Source organism: Ochotona curzoniae, unplaced genomic scaffold, assembly GCF_017591425.1.
Source record: "Ochotona curzoniae isolate NIBS_2020 unplaced genomic scaffold, NIBS_Ocur_1.0 scaffold_3208, whole genome shotgun sequence".
Lineage (NCBI taxonomy): Eukaryota > Metazoa > Chordata > Mammalia > Lagomorpha > Ochotonidae > Ochotona > Ochotona curzoniae.
Genome location: NW_024467106.1, coordinates 10,155,140 through 10,171,718, shown reverse-complemented (window position 1 = coordinate 10,171,718; position 16,579 = coordinate 10,155,140). Strand labels below are relative to the sequence as shown.

General features: G+C 49.7%; 1 protein-coding gene across 4 annotated transcripts in view; it reads right to left on the bottom strand.

Annotated features, from left to right (window-relative positions):
• Positions 1–16,579, bottom strand: part of GGTA1 (glycoprotein alpha-galactosyltransferase 1 (inactive)) — an 80,468-nt gene that overhangs the window by 49,277 nt on the left and 14,612 nt on the right. Inside the window, exon 1 of one of the 4 annotated variants that reach the window (XR_005881904.1) lies at positions 10,427–10,592. The exons of 2 other annotated variants lie outside the window; for them this stretch is intronic. The gene's annotated coding sequence lies outside the window, so the exon portion shown is untranslated. Of the gene's footprint in view, positions 1–10,426; positions 10,593–16,579 lie in introns of those variants that run through there. One more of the 4 variants, XM_040962991.1, reaches the window with a different exon arrangement.

Genomic DNA, 16,579 nt, shown 5'->3' with positions numbered 1-16,579 from the left:
TTGCTTCTACATCTGTACAATGGGAGCAGCAGCACTTGGATGGTAGTTGGCACAAGGTAAGAACTGTATACAAGTGACTCGCTACTGCAAGAATTAAAGGAGATGTTCATCAAAGAGGATTCAGCACAGCAACACAAGGTGTTCAACAGTCATCAGTGGGCCCAGGGTGTGATGGCTCAATGGCTAAATCCTTGTCCTGTATGCACTGGGATCCCATATGGGCACCGGTTCATGTCCCAGCTGCTCCACTTCTATCCAGCTCCATGCATGTGGCCTGGGAAAGCAGCAGAGGGATAACCCAAAGCCTTGGGACCCTGCATCTGCGTGGAAGATCTGGAGGAAACTCCTGGCTCCAGGCTTCAGATCGGCTCAGCTCCAGCCGTTGTGGCCACTTGAGGAGTGAACCAGTAAATGGGTCTTTCTGTATCTCCTTCTTTGTGTAAATCTGCTTTTCCAATAATATTTTTAAAAAATCATCAGTTTCTAGTGCTCATTAACTAAATGTTGCTATTCACATGACTTCATATTGTGTAATAGATATATGCTTTGACCACATGGTCCTGAAAGAGGCAGAAGGGAGGAAAGAAGAGATATTTCTAGAACAAGACTTCTATAACCATTATGAATTGCTCTTTGAAGGCTCAGTGGAAGCTGGTCTGACAAACAAGTATGGTCAGAAAAGGTTGCACCTGTAAGTCTGTTTCTCCAAAGGGACCCTCAACCTGGGCCAATGGAGTGAAACCACCAGGACTTCCCAAACAATACACATCAAAGCATCCTGGGATTGGCCTCCATTCCACCCTACTCCAGGGTAGTTGGCACAAAAGCCCCAGTCAAGAACTACCCCCTCTGCAGTCATAAATTTCCATCTGGAGCTTCAGTTGGAATGCACAAACACGCCCCTCCCTGGAGCTAACCGTGTTTCTGAGCTGGCTTTGTTGCTGTCCTGGAGGCCGAGGCTGGCAACCTGAACTTGAGAAGACAGAAGTGGGGACATCCATAAGAAAGGGCTCTCTGATTCTCTCCTGTCCTCCTGGGGCTCCTCCCGCTTCCTTGGGCTGGTGACTCCATACCGAGATGCTAAAGAGGCACTTGGTTGCTCTGATCAAAACCTGATCACGCAGGATGCTTTCAACCTTCTAGAAAATCTAGAGAAACCATGGGGGCCCGATCCTGCCTGCCTCCCAGCAGAACTGTGTCCTAACAGTGGAGCAGCTCAGCCTCTCTCCAGGCAGTAGCTCCACCCTATGGAAAGCCTCTCCTGTCTACCCACGTCTGAGTGACTTTCACAAACTCCGCAAGGTGAACGGGTAAAGATTACATTCCCACATTCTGAAGACACTAGAGATCAGAGAGCCTTGGTTGCCTGGTTTGAGTCACCAACCCTGGTGAATGGGAGACAAATGTCAGGTCCTGACTATCCGTCTTCCACCCCAAGGTGGTGGAGAAGCTGTGACGCTAATGGACGGGTACAAAGCAGGGGCTGGGACAGACACAGGAACCCAGATGGGATGAGCAGCGGGAACCTGACTTGCCTTCCTGTTAGGTTTCCCTACGACAGCATGTGGTAACTGTTAGAATCAATAGGTATTTGGGTTTTGTTTTGTCTTACACGATTTATTTATTTTTATTGGCAAGGCAGATCTACAGAGAGAAGGAGACAGAGAAAGATCCTCTGCCCTCTGGCTCACTCCCCAAGTGGCCGGAGCTGAGCCGGTCTAAAGCCAGGAAACAGGAACTTCCCCCAGGTCTCCTATGCGGTGCAGGGTTCCAAGGTGTTGGGCCATCCTCCCAGGTAACAAACATTGAGCTGGATGGGAAGTGGAGGAGGTGGGACATGAACCGGCACCCATATGGGATCCCGGCGTGTGCAACGCGAACCACTGGACCACCACGCTGGGTCCTAAAGGCATTTGTTTAATGAACATTGAACAGAAACCCACGGGGCCAGGCAGGCAGCAGAAGCGTGTGTGGCTTTGGTCAGATACAAGGTAGTAATGAACGGCATGGTCAATGATAAAATGCGGAGATTTCACCAGATTCAGAATTTTGTTTTAGAGCCTTAAGTCACCTAGAATTAAGATAAAGATCTGAAAAAAATCAGTGAGTTAACATAATCTACTTTGTATATTAGAAAAAGTACATCAGAAAGGAGGAAGGTGCTATTCCAAGTTTAGGCAAATTCTTTCAGAGAGAATATACTGTGGCTCTGGTCTCATTTTAGGAGACCAGAAAAACTTGCAGACTGCTTTCTTTTGTCAATGGTCATCAAAACAAAACAACTGCTTGAGCAGCGCTTTTCTGGCCACACGTGACTCCTCTTTTTGGGAGAAGCCATTCTGCACACAGCCTGTGGCTGCACTGCCGCCGGATGCCTGTAAACCACAGCACTGTGCCCTCCCCTCCAGTGGGGAAGCAGGGACTCGTTCTGACCTGTCTGGGCCTGAGACTGTGGGTCCAGCTCTGAACGGGACTCCCATAGGTGGAGGAACCATCTCACCAAAGTTGACGGAATGGATGGCATGCCTGGACGTTTACACACCGGCTGTCTAAACCCTGCTGCTCCTTCCTTCGGAGCCCTGCCATCTTTGTCAGGACAGGCAGGCTCTCACAGTGTACTTCCTGCTTCTTCCTCGTTCTCTTACTAGAGGCAGGCTGGAGCCCTAAGCCATGCAGACAGCAGGGCAGGTCCACCCTGCAGAATGTGCAACTTTGGTCCCTACAAATCTTGTGCTAATTGCATGAAGAGGGGGAAACGCACTCAGTTCGGTATCTGCAGCTATGCTCTTTATTGGGGTGAATGGATTGGACTCGGTCATGAGGGTGCAGTGTCCATGCTGAAAACTCAGCGGCTCCATCAGAGCCAAGCGCATACTGTGGTATGCCCTGCCCGTCTCTTGCCGCACGCTGAGCTGTGTCATCTTGAAACTGTTGCCATGAACACCGACCATCACTGCAGGCAAATCAGTGAGGTCCCCTCACTGGGGCTGCAGCCATTTGTAGGTCTGAGCAAAGCCAACTTTGGAGCCGCCTCAGGCGATTCACTGTGGCCACTCAGGGACCCTTTCCAGGCTCACCTGAAGAAGGGATCGGCCCCAGCTCTGGCTTTCCACTACCAGCAGGAGCACATGGAGCCCCAGTGAGCCCTCTCCGGGAAAGCCTCATGGCCACCACGAGACAGAAGCAGAAACAAGCAACCAGCCAAGCAAAGACAGGAAACTCAGCTTCCTGAGACAGGGAACCCAGGGGACTCAAGGCCTAGCAAAACCCACAGGGAATTTTCCATTGACTCTGGGTCGGGGGGCAGGCCAGAGTGAGGGGACAGGCAGGGCTTTCCCTCCCACCCACTAACCCTGGGAAGCATTTCTTCCCCATGCAAAAAAAAAAAAGCCTTTGCACAGGGCTGGAGCCCCAGCAGCGTAGCCTAGTGGCTAGAGTCCTCGCCTTGCACCCACCGGGATCCCATATGGGCGCCAGTTCATGTTTTGATGGCCCCGCTTCCCATCCAGCTCCCTGCTTGTGGCCTGGGAAAGCAGTTGAGGACGGCCCATAGCCTTTGGACCCTGCACCCACATGGGAGACCCAGAAGCTTCTGGCTCCTGGCTTCAAATCGGCTCAGCTTGGACTATTGCTGCCAGCTGGGGAGTAAAGCAGTGGAGGGAAGATCTTTGTCTCCTCCTCTCTGTATATCTGACCTTCCAATAAAAATAAATAAATAAATCTTGAAAGAGAAGAGAAGAGAAGAGAAAAGAAAAGAAAATGCAGCTCGGGATGCCTGCTCTGTTTATTCTGATTTCCGATTCCAGCTTCGTGCTCAGGTGCACCCCAGGAGGCGGCACCCACATGGAGTACCTGGTTTGTGTTCCTGGCTTTGGCCTCACCCAGCCCCTGTGGCATTTGAAAGTGATCTCTGTCTCTGCCTGCCTGTCTACGTCTTTGCCTCTTAAATAAAATGAAAAATGAACGAATCTACTAGCACCACTCCACAGGTCGTGTGGTCTTGGGCAAAGTCCCTTTGCCTGTTGGAGCCTCGACAGTTCCCACACGGCACTAGCCAGGTCGAAATCAGCAGAGTACTCCCGGGATCCTCGGGCACTCTATGGGTGTGCAATTTGCAGCATGCCAAGGACTTGGCAGGGACCCGAATGTGCTTGCTTGGTGGCCAGAAAGAGCCTGTTCGCACTTGCTCTGCAAATGTGGCTGATGAATGAGCAGCTTCAAAGCTCAGGAAGAAAAAAAAACTACCTCCCCAGAGATGTGCATTTTGGCCCGATCTAATTCTCCCCTGGATTCTCACGGCCTCTTGAGCAGCGCCATGTGTGTTTCCTCTTGCTCTCCATTCACAAGCTCAGCAGGACAGCAGTGAGGTTCCATGTCCCTGGAGGTTGCTGGAAGCCCTGGGGCAGAGCAGGTGCTGAGCTGGGCAAGTGGCTGTATGGCCAGGTACATGCATGCATGGACAGAAGGTGTATTATTAGTTAGGGCGACCATAACAAGTGACCCTGAACTGGCCTGCTACACACAACAGGTACTCTATTGTCTCACACTTCTGGGCATTAGGAACTCAAAATCAGTGTCCGTGAACTTGGTTCCTTCTTGGCAGCTCATACCTCTTCTGACTACTGGGGTTTCTGGCCGTCCTCAATGTTCCTTACAGCAGCCCAACTCCAGGCATCCTCTGGAGTCACATGGTGTTCTGTCTCCATGTCTTCTCTATATTTGCATCCAAATTCCCCACACCCCTTCTTATAAGGACACTAGTCCCAGAGCTGAAGCTCCCTCTAATCTCATAGCGACGCCCTTCTTAAGGACACTCAAAGAGATGCCATTTCCAAAAAGTCCCATTCTCAGATCCCAAGAATTAATATCTGAACATACCTTTTTGGGGAGACACAATTCTAGCCCCCTAGAAACAGCTACTCAAACAGCTACTGATAAGGCCAGCACCATCCTCTACCTGCTATTCCCCTACCTGCAAGCATCAGCATTCCTTATGGATACCAGTCCTAGTCCTGGCAGCTTCACTTTCCATCCAGCAACCTGCTTATGTCCTGCAAAAGCAGCAGAAAATGGCTCAGGTCTTTGGGCACCTGCAACCACATGGGAGACCCAGAAGCTCCTGGCTCCTGGTTTCAGACCAGCTCAGTTCTGGCCATTGCAGCCAGAGTGAACCAGTGGGTGGACGAGCTTTCTTTCTCTCCTTCACTTTGTAAAATCTGCCTTTTTAATACAATAAATAAATATGTATTTTTTTAAATAAGGTTATTCACTGGGAGCCTGTAAGCCTCTAACAGTGCCTGGCAGCTGTGAGGACTGAGCCTTTGGATACCATGACAGTGACAGAACTGAGAGTAAACAGGAGGAAAGAGGTCGCAATTGAATGGAATTCTCAAAAGACTGAAAAGGGCAGGCCAAGGATCCAAGTGCGAACACGGAAAGCACCATCCCCAGGAGGGGCTCTGTGCTGACTGCCTGCTGAGCTTCAGCAGCTGCTGGGATGGCCAGGAGGGATGCTGCTGGTCTGGGTACTCTTAGCTCCAGGGCACCAAGAGATGAGAGTGGGTGAGTTCACCTGGACCAGGGCAGAGTGTGCATCATCATGGAACTCAAGGGAAACACAAGGGCAGACAGTAGTTTGCAGTCGTTCAGGAAACCAGTGTCAGGTAAGCTTTAGTCAAAGGCCTTTCAAGAAACTTATGGGGTGGAGATAGTGTGAGCCGGACATGCCCTGGAAAAGGAAATGCTCCCAGTGAGCCATGCAGGCAGTGCCAACCTGCGGATGGGGCTGAGCCAGGGAGAGCAAAGAGCCCTGTGCAGAGGACAGTTGTGGAAGAAGTCCCTGCCAGGGCACGTGGGGGTGCTCCAAACATCAACAGAGGGGCATCCAAAGACGTCCAGAAGGCAGACAGGGGAAGGAGACAAGGACGGCTGGCTTGGCAGTGAATTCAGAAGACAAGAAAGGGAACAGAAAGTTGAGAAGGTGTGGTCCATAGCAGGTGTCGCATGCGGGCACTGTGCGTGGGCAGGGAGGAACTCCCCAGCATGCAGTAGCCAGGACTTGGAGCCAGACGCTCTGATAAGGATTCAGGTTAAACCTGCTGCACGAAAGCACCTGTCCCATGCATGTTTTGGAAAAAATAATATTTCAGATAAAATATTTCATTAATGAGACTGGCATTATCAGAAATTAAGAATAATTCCAACATGATTTCTGGGAGAAGACCACGACAGCATCAACATCTTTGCATCTGCAAGCTTATACTACTTTCTGCAGGCTGAGTTGTAGGGTGTCACCATTCAGAAAACAAACCCAATGAGCCCATTTATGAGATTTACAGTGAGAAGAAGTAAAATTCCCAGACAACAGGATGTCCTTTCTTCCCGAAGGTCCTGGAGAATCCTGAGCTGACAGCAGGCCAAGGGCACGCCTCAGCTTTCTCCAAACAGGCCGCGGGGCTGCAGGGCAAGAGCGGGTGTGAGAACGGAGAGCTGCCAGCCAACGTTCAAGTTCAAGAAAGCTGACCCAGTGGAACAAGCTGGAAGATGAGCAAGCCACAGAAACAGGAAAGAAATGAAGGAAGTGATGGGTCATAACTTTGTTTCATGTGTTACATGAAATTAATCCTCTTTACACTTTGCTTAAACTTCACCTTCTCAGTGAGAGCTTTCTTTATTTAAAATTACCCTTTCATCATTACTTATCCTTTCTGTGTCTTTCTGCCTCTCCCAGATATCAGCCTTTGAAGCAGATCCTTTTGTTGTATTTGGCAACTGTGTGAAAAGACCTAGGCACCCCATTAAAGACAGAAGCTGCCAAGACAGAAGCACGGGCCTAGGGAATGGGAAGGCCAGGCTGGACTCTGAGCTAGCCCGCACTCAGGACTCCCAGGGTTCCTCCTGACCCTATTAGAGAGAATAAAGCCACCCACTAGGCAGAGTGGCAGGGTCGCCGCCAATAGCTGGGTATGAGGGTGTATGAGGACTAGGTATCAGGTGGACAGAGGGATGGCATAGATCCTGTGCTGCCCAGGGAAGGCCTCAGGCCATCTGGGAACCAGCTCCGCCTCCAACTCCAGGAGCTCTCAATGTCTGTCTGGTAAATTCTGCACTCCTCCCTGTTGGATGCATTTACATTCCAGGCTGGAGGGTTCACAGCACCTCCAAAGTCCAGCCGCACTTGAGCTGAACCACGGCATGGGAACAGTTGGTACATTCACAGCCATGCACGGCATGATGCAACCCTAGAGCAGAGCAGGGAGAGCAGACCTGGAGCCTTTGGGCGGAAGAGGGCCATTCTGGGCAGGGAGGCAAGCACCAGCTGGGGTGCCTACCCTTAGGCTGTATCTGCCTGCTGCTACAAGACTGCTGGGAGTCAAGTTCCAAAGAAGCCACCTTCCTCCCCCAGCCAAGCTGGGTGAGCCCGGAAGCAGCAAGAGGGTGTTTCACATGAGAAGTGACATTTTGCAAGCAGCCTCCGCCTGCTTCCTGTTCTCCCTCCCTCCCGCAGCTAGCTACCATCCCTCAAGGGGCCAACTCCCAGCCCGAGCTATGGGGCTCACGGGCTGTTCCCCTGGCTGGCTGCTGGCAGGCTCTTCTGGATGTTGTGGAACAAGAAACAAGTCACTGTCACCTGCATGAGGGATTCAAGTTCCTCTGGTCTCCACGATGGTAGTCATCCATCACCCTTCTCGATGTCTTCCAGCCCAGCCTGCCACCCAAGGGTGGTCACTCCGCTTAACGTTATCTAAGCCTCTGCCTGGAACACACCACCTCCCCAGGGAGCCCAGATCCTCACTACCCTCAGCGGCATTCTCCCCATTTCCTAGACAGGAAAACCAAGGACCCGGATGGGATAACAAAGCCAGTCAGCTCCACCGGTCACAGACCTCAAACTGGCTACTCTTTAAGCATCACAGACCTCAAACTGGCTACTCTTTAAGCAAAATGTTTCAGGAAAGGCACTGAGTCCAATCCGAGACCATTTGAGGAGTGTTTGCTCAGGGCCCTGGACCATGCCTGGGAGTGGGGGGCAGGAACAGAAATGAAATAGCCCCACTTTCTGCACTTCTCTGTCTAGTCACACACACACAGTTGTGGTCCCAGGCAGCTACTTCAGGGTCACGAGCTCGGAAACCATGCCTTCCCCATCTATGTGGTCCTTTCTGCACACCTGTGACACACACCTATCATCACCTGGAACCTGAGAGGGGGTGGTATTGCATTGTTATGTAACCATTCCCCCTCACAAGCCCCCCCAAAAGGCCCAGGATAGGAAGGGTTCTCTCTCGGGCCCGGCGCGATGGCGCAAGTGGTTAAAGGTCCTCACCTTGCACGCCCGGGATCCCATATGGGCGCCGGTTCTAATCCCGGCAGCCCCACTTCCCTTCCAGCTCCCTGCCTGTGGCCTGGGAAAGCAGTCGAGGACGGCCCAAAGCTTTGGGAACCTGCACCCGCGTGGGAGACCCGGAAGAGGCTCCTGGCATAGTATCGGCCTGTTGCGCTCACTTGGGGAGTGAATCATCGGACGGGAGATCTTCCTCTCTGTCTCTCCTCTCTCTGTATATCCACCTTTCCAATGAAAAAATAATAAAAATAAATCTTTAAAAAAAAAAAAAAAAAAAGAAGGGTTCTCTCGACTGGTCGCATGCTTCCATCGCTCTTACACTCCAACTCTTGGCCTCCCCAGTACCTGCTTGTTCTCTGGCTTCCTGCAGACAGACTCCGAAGACAGGCGACCCTTGAACATGGCCGTCGTAGGTCTGTACTCCTCACCCTGGGTACACTGCTTGGGCAAGCCAGTGAAGATGCTAAGATGCTTTCTAATAGGTGTACTTTCAAGAGTTCTGGGAGAGGTGAGGCCTAACAGTAATGGAATGTGGGCACAGGAGCCAGAAAAAGGTTAATCTTTGCAGCTTTATCAGTATGTCCAGGTTGTTCACTGCCTATCTCCTAGGGTAATTTATATCGCTGGAGAAACTGGAAAATAGGTATTCAGTCTATCCGATGAACTTTGCTGTAATGACCATTTGTTCTCAGAGTTTCTTTTCCAACTGGATTGTCACGTAGACTTGTCATTTGCTAATTTCTATTCAACCCTGCCATCACAAAGCTTGCTTAATAAAGACTCCTTAATCTATCCTAAACTAGTCTGGCGTGATCTCTCTCACACCCCGCAACAACACACATGGCTGTAGACTGCCTGTGCACACAGGTACCCCAGCAGTGACTGCAGGGGGAAGTTCCTGTCCCTCTCCACCTCAGGACTCATCTCCTGTCTGTCTCGTTGGCTTTCTGCAACCATCTTCCTACTTCTGTTTTTTGGCCCTTCCTTCTTCAGCGGCCAGCTCTCCCTGGTAAATGTATCTGCACAACTCCATCTTACAGGTGTGGGAACTGAGGCTTAGAGGAAAAGCCTATACACATCCAGGGCACCCCACAAACTGCTTTCTCTGGTTTACTCCCGCTGCAGAGCTGTAATAGGTTAATTACTGTGCCCCCCCTTGCATTCTCACGAGGGCAGTGGTTTGAACAAATCTTGGGGTCCACCCTAAGACAAAATAATCAATCAACTCAATGATGTCTTCCCCGAGATCCTGCCAGCCTTGGGCCCATCCAGGGTGCAGGGCTCGATGCTACTGTCTGTTGGTCCCTTGGGACACGCTTCAATGGCATCAGGGCCCCCGTGGTGACTGAGAGGCAAGTGGAAGCCCAGCTTCTGCACTCTTTCCCTTACCAGTCCTTGCACTTCCCCCTGCACTCCAGGCTCTTGCAGTAGTGCTCAGTCCCTCCTGCCTGCCCAGCAAGCTCCACTCTGTTGACTGCCCTCAGGGAGTTTTTTGCTCATCTTGGCTTCTCCCTGACTGATTCATTGCTCACAAATGGAGATAAGGGATGTTGCTGCATGGGAGCAGAGAGAGGGGAGAGGAATTTAAAAATCCAAGAATTTACTGGAAATCCCTGAGGTTGTTCGTCTTGGATATCCACACCCCATACACAACTCCCATTAGATTTTCCTAAGGACTCTTGTAATTAACTTACATGAGCATAAAAAGCCTTCCAAGTATTAATTTCTAATGATGGTGTTCCAGGAAGCCTTAGCAGGATGGTAAAAGAAAAACAAAACAAAACAAAACAAAAAAAACAACTCTTAATTGAACCCACCATTGACTGGGTTCCTCCACCCACCATCAACATGTTCTTGGAAAGAGACAAGCCCCAATTCCAATCTCAGCTCCCTTAATTTATTTTTGCTGTGTCATCCTAAAATAAATGCCTCATCTTCACCTATAAAATAGAGATAATAACACCTTACCCTTTGAATTATTGAAAGGCTCAACCCTAACAGCTATAAAGTTCCTGATAGCCAGAAGGCACTTAGAATTATTATTGCTGCTGCCCAGGAGACATGCATTGTCCCCATCTTCACCTGGGGTCAAAAAGTAGAGTCTGCATTTGAGTGGATGTTGCAAGCATGACCTTTAACAAGTCCATTGCATGACTTGATTTCTGCCACCTGCAAAACAAGAAATGACAGGGTCCAGCATGATGGCCTAGTGGCTAAAGTCCTCGCCTTGAATGTGCCGGGGATCCCATATGGGCGCCGGTTCTAATCCCAGTGGCCCTGCTCCAGGGTCCCAGTGGGACCCTGCACCAGCATGGGAAACCTGGAAGAAGTCCCTGGCTCCTGGCTTCAGACTGGCACAGCACCGGCCATTGCACTCACTTGGGCAGTGAATCATTGGATGGAAGATCTTCCTCTCTGTCTCTCTTCCTCTCTGTATATCTGACTTTGTGATAAAAATAAAATAAATATTCAAAAAACAAACAAACAAACAAAAACACCAAGAAATGACAATGCCTCCGTCTTACCCAAACACTGGTAGATGTAAATTGCTGAGCTTAGGGCCTAAAGCAACCACTCCATAAAGGACAGTTCCTCAAGTCCTAATAATGACCATTCGAGACCTTCCACCTTACAGCTCCACCACTAGCTGCTCTGTGTCCCCAGAGTTCACCTCGTTCCATATCCTAAAACCAAACACTGGGGGTTGCAGTTTCCAGAACATTTTCAGATCTTCCCTCCTGCTAGAGTCTCCAACAGTAAGGAGTTCAGTGGCTTGCCCAAGGTGACTCTCCAGGACATGAGGTTGGGTTAGGCGGAGCCAATGACTTCCTCTCTCCCCATAAGAAGTCTGATAGCCTACTGATTCAAAATAAGGCCATGAGGAGGCAAGTGTTTCCTTGTCTGTGTATTATTAGATAAATATTAGCCATTGCCAATGTCACCATCTACCAGTACTACAATAAGACTTTCCCTTCCTGGAGCTTACTGACTAGTGGAAAGTCAAGCCATCACTCTACCAAATGTATCACTCAGCCAAAGTGAGTGCCCAGGGGTGAGGTGAGGTAAGGTGAGTTGACCACCAAAGACCCCACCTTTGCTTACTGCCACCTTCAGGCCTCCCTTCACTCTGAACTCCATGGCCTTCCGCGGGACTCTGGAGGCAGCCTCACCTGCTGCCTTTCTGTGTGGCTAGGGGAACACCTCTCCCCACCCCGGGGCACTCTCTTTTCAGATGGGACCCTGTCTTCAGAGCCACACAATGTAAAGATGAGGACTCAGGCACCAAAGATGGAGACTGATGCACCCAGAGCCGCCCAGCCATGCAGGAGCTGGCAACCGGGCCCGGAGGCCCAACATCTCTCAGAAGCAGCAGGCTGCAAACCCCCAGCACTGGAAACCAGTGACCTTAGGAAAGGGACTGAGGGCTGCTGTCTTCTTTGTGAATTTCTACCTCTGGGCTGGAGAAAACTCCGGAAAGCTCTGCCAGAGATGACTACATTGCTGCCCTGGCCTTCTGCCTTGCTCTAGAATAATTTTCTCGGGTGTATTGGGTGGGGCTGCTCATTTGGGGTGGAGTAACAACACCGGGGAAAGGTAAACATCACCCTGAAGGAGATGTGCCATAAAGTGAGGCACAGAGTTAAGAAAAAGAACATCCCAGGCCTGGCACTGTGGCAGAGCAGGCTAAGCCACCACCTTTAATACCGGCATCCTATACAGGTGCAGCTTTAAATCCCAGCTACTCCATCTCCCATCCAGCTTTCTGCTAATATGCTTGGGAACACAGTGGAAGACTGCCTGTGTGGCTGGACACCTGGCACGCATGTGGGAGATTCTGATAGAGTATTGAACTCCATGGTCCCAGCCTGGCCCAGCTGTTGCAGCCACTTAGGGGGTGAAACAGCGGATGGAAGTTCTCTCTTTCTGCTGTTTTTCCCTCTGCACACGTCGGCAGTTCTGTGCACCTTTCCAAACCTCCACTCGCCACTGGGGGATGAGAAGTGGTTTAGGGTTTTTCTCCCCCTTGGGTGTGGTTTCCCAGCACACAACCATGGAAAGCCCACAAGTTTCTGTCTGAGCTGACAGCAAGCTAACAGGAAAAAAAAATACATAAATAAAAGGAAACACGCAGGCCGGCACTGCAGCAAAGTGATGAAGCCACCATCTGCATATGAAAGAATCAGTTTGAGCTCCCCGCTGTTCCACCCAGGATCCAGCTCCCTGATAACGTGCCTGGGAAAATAGCAGAAAATGGTGCAAGTATGGAAGTCCCTGCCATCCAGAAGGCAAACCCCATGGAGTTCCTATCTCCTGGCCAGGCACAATCCTGAGCCATTACCGACATCGGGGAAGTGAAGCAGAAGATGGAAGATCTGTCACTCTGCCTTTCAAATAAAAGAAAAAAAGTTTTAAGGGAATCTCCAACCCAGGATGGTTACTGACATTTTACCAGATATCTCCCGCTTAACACCTTCATGATAGGAATTCATTTCCTGGCCTCCCATGGTTGATTAGGAAGCACCATGTGTTTAGGCTGATCAATGAGATGGAAGAAGATTTGAGCATTTCATTACCATACAAGGTCTTTCTCTGGGCCACTGAATATATTCAAGAAGGTGAATGTCCACTCAACCCAGCTCTTGAATGAGGCGTAACAACTCCCAGCTGATCCAAGATACACACGTTGACACAAGTTAAAAAATAAACCCTAGGCGCTACCTGCTACATCGATAGTGACATCCCATCTGGGCGCTGGTTCAAAGCCAGCTGCTCCATTTCTGACCCAGCTTCCTGTTGTTGGCTTGGGAAAAGCAGCAGAAGATGGTCCAAGAGTTTGGGCCCTGCCATTCCCATGGGAGACCTGGCTGGGGATCCTGGCTCCAGGCTCTGGCCAAACCCAGCCCCGGACCTTACTGCCAGCTGCCATCTAGGGAGTTAGCCAGTGGATTCTTGTCAGCCAATTACGAGAGTTTTAGTAGCTCCAACTCCAGCAAATAAACAATTATAGGTGCCTGCTGTGTGCCTGAGGCTCCAGGGGGATTACAGATTCTCTCTCTCTGTCTCTCCCTCTCTCTTTAATAACTGACTTTCAAATAAACAAATCTTTTTAAAATAGGAAAAAAATATTAATAAATCCTGGTGATCTGAGGTGGTCTGTAATTGCAGCCTGATCTCCCTGCCCCAATAGCTACATCACCTGCCCACCTGTTGGAGCAGGGCAGTAGACACCACATTACCTGATTCCCTGGACCGCATTCTCCTCTCCTCTTCAGTGAAGGGGAGGCCAAATCTCTCCAGTGTACCATACTGTGCAGTTCCCAGCATGGGGGAAAGAAGTGAAGGGCAGCCCAAAGTCTTGGGACCCCGAAACTGCGTGGGAGACCCAGAAGAGGCTCCTGGTTCCTGGCTTCAGATCTGCCCAGCCTTAGCCATTGTGGCCATTTGGGGAGTGAACTAGTGGAGGATAGAAGATCTATCTTTCTCTCTCCTTCTTCCCATAAATCTGTTCTGGCTTTCCAATAAAAATAAACAAATATTTAAAAAAAGAGCAATAATGGGCAATAGAACTGTGATCAAGGATGGGAACTAGGGTGGGTGGGTTGAAGGGCTCACAACTTTCCTACCATGTAGATTCTGCTATCATTGCCATTTTATAGAGAAGTAAGCTGAGGTTTGATGAGTCCACCTTTGGTTACTATCATTGATGTGTGTCTTGGCCCGCACTCTAGACTGAGAACTTTTTTAAACACAGGAATCCATCTCACGCACTAGTACTAACAAAGACAAGGATGGTCACAGCATAGTCACAGCGGCAGCAAAGGCTACTAGACAGTGAAGGCTTATGACATGCCAGATCATGTTCTGTGCACACCCTTGCTCGTTAAGCCATTCACTTCCCACCCAATTCTGCAAGGTGCACCCGGCAACCGCCCACTGAGGACACAGATCAATGGACTGTGAAGACATCAATCCAAAAACCGAACCAGTGTACAGTAATACTAGTTTCCTCTAAAATCCTATTTACTATACATTTTGCATCTTAAACCATTCTCAGAAAGGGGGGCTGAAGGTTTTCCCGGATACCAAAGGGACCCAAGGCTCAAGGAAGGGTTGGGAAGCCCTGTTGGAGCAGAGGGGCCAAGCCTGCAGAGGCAGAGGCAGAATTCGGTCCTTCGTTGGCCCCCCGGAATCCAGAGTTCCCACTGGCCCAGGGCAAAAGTTCTCACACAAGGTTAGCAAGGAACTTGGGGCTGCCTGCTTCCAGCCACATGTCCCATAACTATCTTTGACTACAGCCACGTGCACACATGTCAAACCTTCATTATCATCACCAGCAGATTTCTTATTTCCCCAAGTTAAAACCAACCTCTATCATGAAGATGCTATTCGTAAAAGCAACCATTATCTATCAAAAAAACTAGAATAACAGGAAGGCTTGTAGCAGCCCCCTTTGGCTCTAAGGCTGGCTGACCCCTGACCTCAGCCAGACACCCTTGAATACAGGTCGGCTGAACATCCCCCTGACAAGATTTGATTTAGGCAATCAGTACCTACCCAAAAAATTTAGAAATGTATTTGATCAATGATCTAACAATGCATCTCGAGAACTTAGAAATTGGGCCTGGCATGATGGCTCAATGGCTAAATAATCACCTTTCAAGCACCAGCATCCCATATGGGCACGAGTTCATGTCTCAACTCATTCCCTTCCCATTCAGCTCCCTGTTTGTGGCCTGGGAAAGCAATAGAGGTCGGTTCAAATAGAGGTTGGTTCAAATACTTGGGAGCCTGTACCCACACGAAGACCCAGAAGCTCCTGGCTTCCAATTGGCTGAGCTCCAGCTGTTTGAACCATTTAGGGAATGAACCAATGGATGGAAGATCTTTTTCTTTCCACTGTGGATCTGCCTTTCCAGTAAAAAATAAGATAAATCTTAATAAAAATAAATAGAAAAAAAGACTTGATTTCTTAGCATCTGTACACTGACTCAACCTAAGTAGCATACACCATTCCGTGCTATACATGCTCAAGTTTTATAAATTAAATTACAGGCATGCAATAGATACACTGAACCCCAAGCCAGGTTTTTGGAGTTCAGGAACTCACCCCCAACCCAGTGGCTAGGGACAGGCTAGTGGTCCTCAAGATGCTGTACTTGGGAACACTGTTCCCTAATCCCATCCAGCTGCTGTCCACCTAGCTAAATGGCCAATGCCACAACTGAGTCTCAGGCCCCTCAGGTGCCTGGGGGCCGTGTGACTTCTTACTGGCTGTGCCCCCAGCTGAGCTGTCATTTTTTTGTCTTCCAATTAGGAGAGTTATAAAACTCCAACTCTAGGTAACAATTAAAAATACCTACTGGGTGGCAGTGAATGTGTGTGTGTGTGTGTCTAGGCAAAGGATTATGGAGATTATAGGAACCCCGAATCTCCCCACCCAGAAAGCTGACATTTTGGGGGTGCTAAGCCTGGAAATAATGAGCCATTAGGACTGAAAGAAGGAAATGTGTGGCTGTGGAAGAGTTACCAACCCGCATGGGACTGCACAGCAATCTCCGAAGAGGAAGTAGCTACATGTGAGCTGGGCTTCAGAGGAGGGAGAAGGACTCCTGAAGGTGAGCAGGGGCATGGCAGGGCAGGCCCAGTGTGAGCATCAGCCACGGTGAGCGCCACGCAACGAGGCTCCGGAGAGTGTGGCAAACTTTTGCCTTCCGCATCTCTAAGCTACTCAAAGGTCCTACAGTGAGCGAACCCATCGCTTTTATTATCAGTCATTCAGAACAAATCTGGTAGTTTCCTGACACTTGCCACAAACACACTGCTGCTTTTACGTAAATGCAAGCAACACTTTCTGAACTTCATCAACAAAAAAGGAACCCAGTTCAAGGACGTCAACTGAAGCCATATACTAAGCTGCTTGGTCGAAATATGAACAGAAAGAGGAATCCTTCCTGCTAAGTCTAGTTGTTCCAACTATTGGCATTTTATATTTGAATATATTTTAAGCAGAAGCAAAACCAAAATAAATCCTTTGCATGGGCTCCCCTCAGGCTGTCTAGCTCAGAAAAGCTCAGCCAGAAACTGAAGAGAAAAAAAACAGAAGCTCACAGCACGAAGTCGGATGCTCCCGGAGACGCGGCTTCGTCCGTGAATCCGTCCCTTCTGCTTCAGCAACTGCTCTGTGGAGCATGGAATCCAGCATCCAACGATCCAGCAATCCAGAATCCAGAGGCC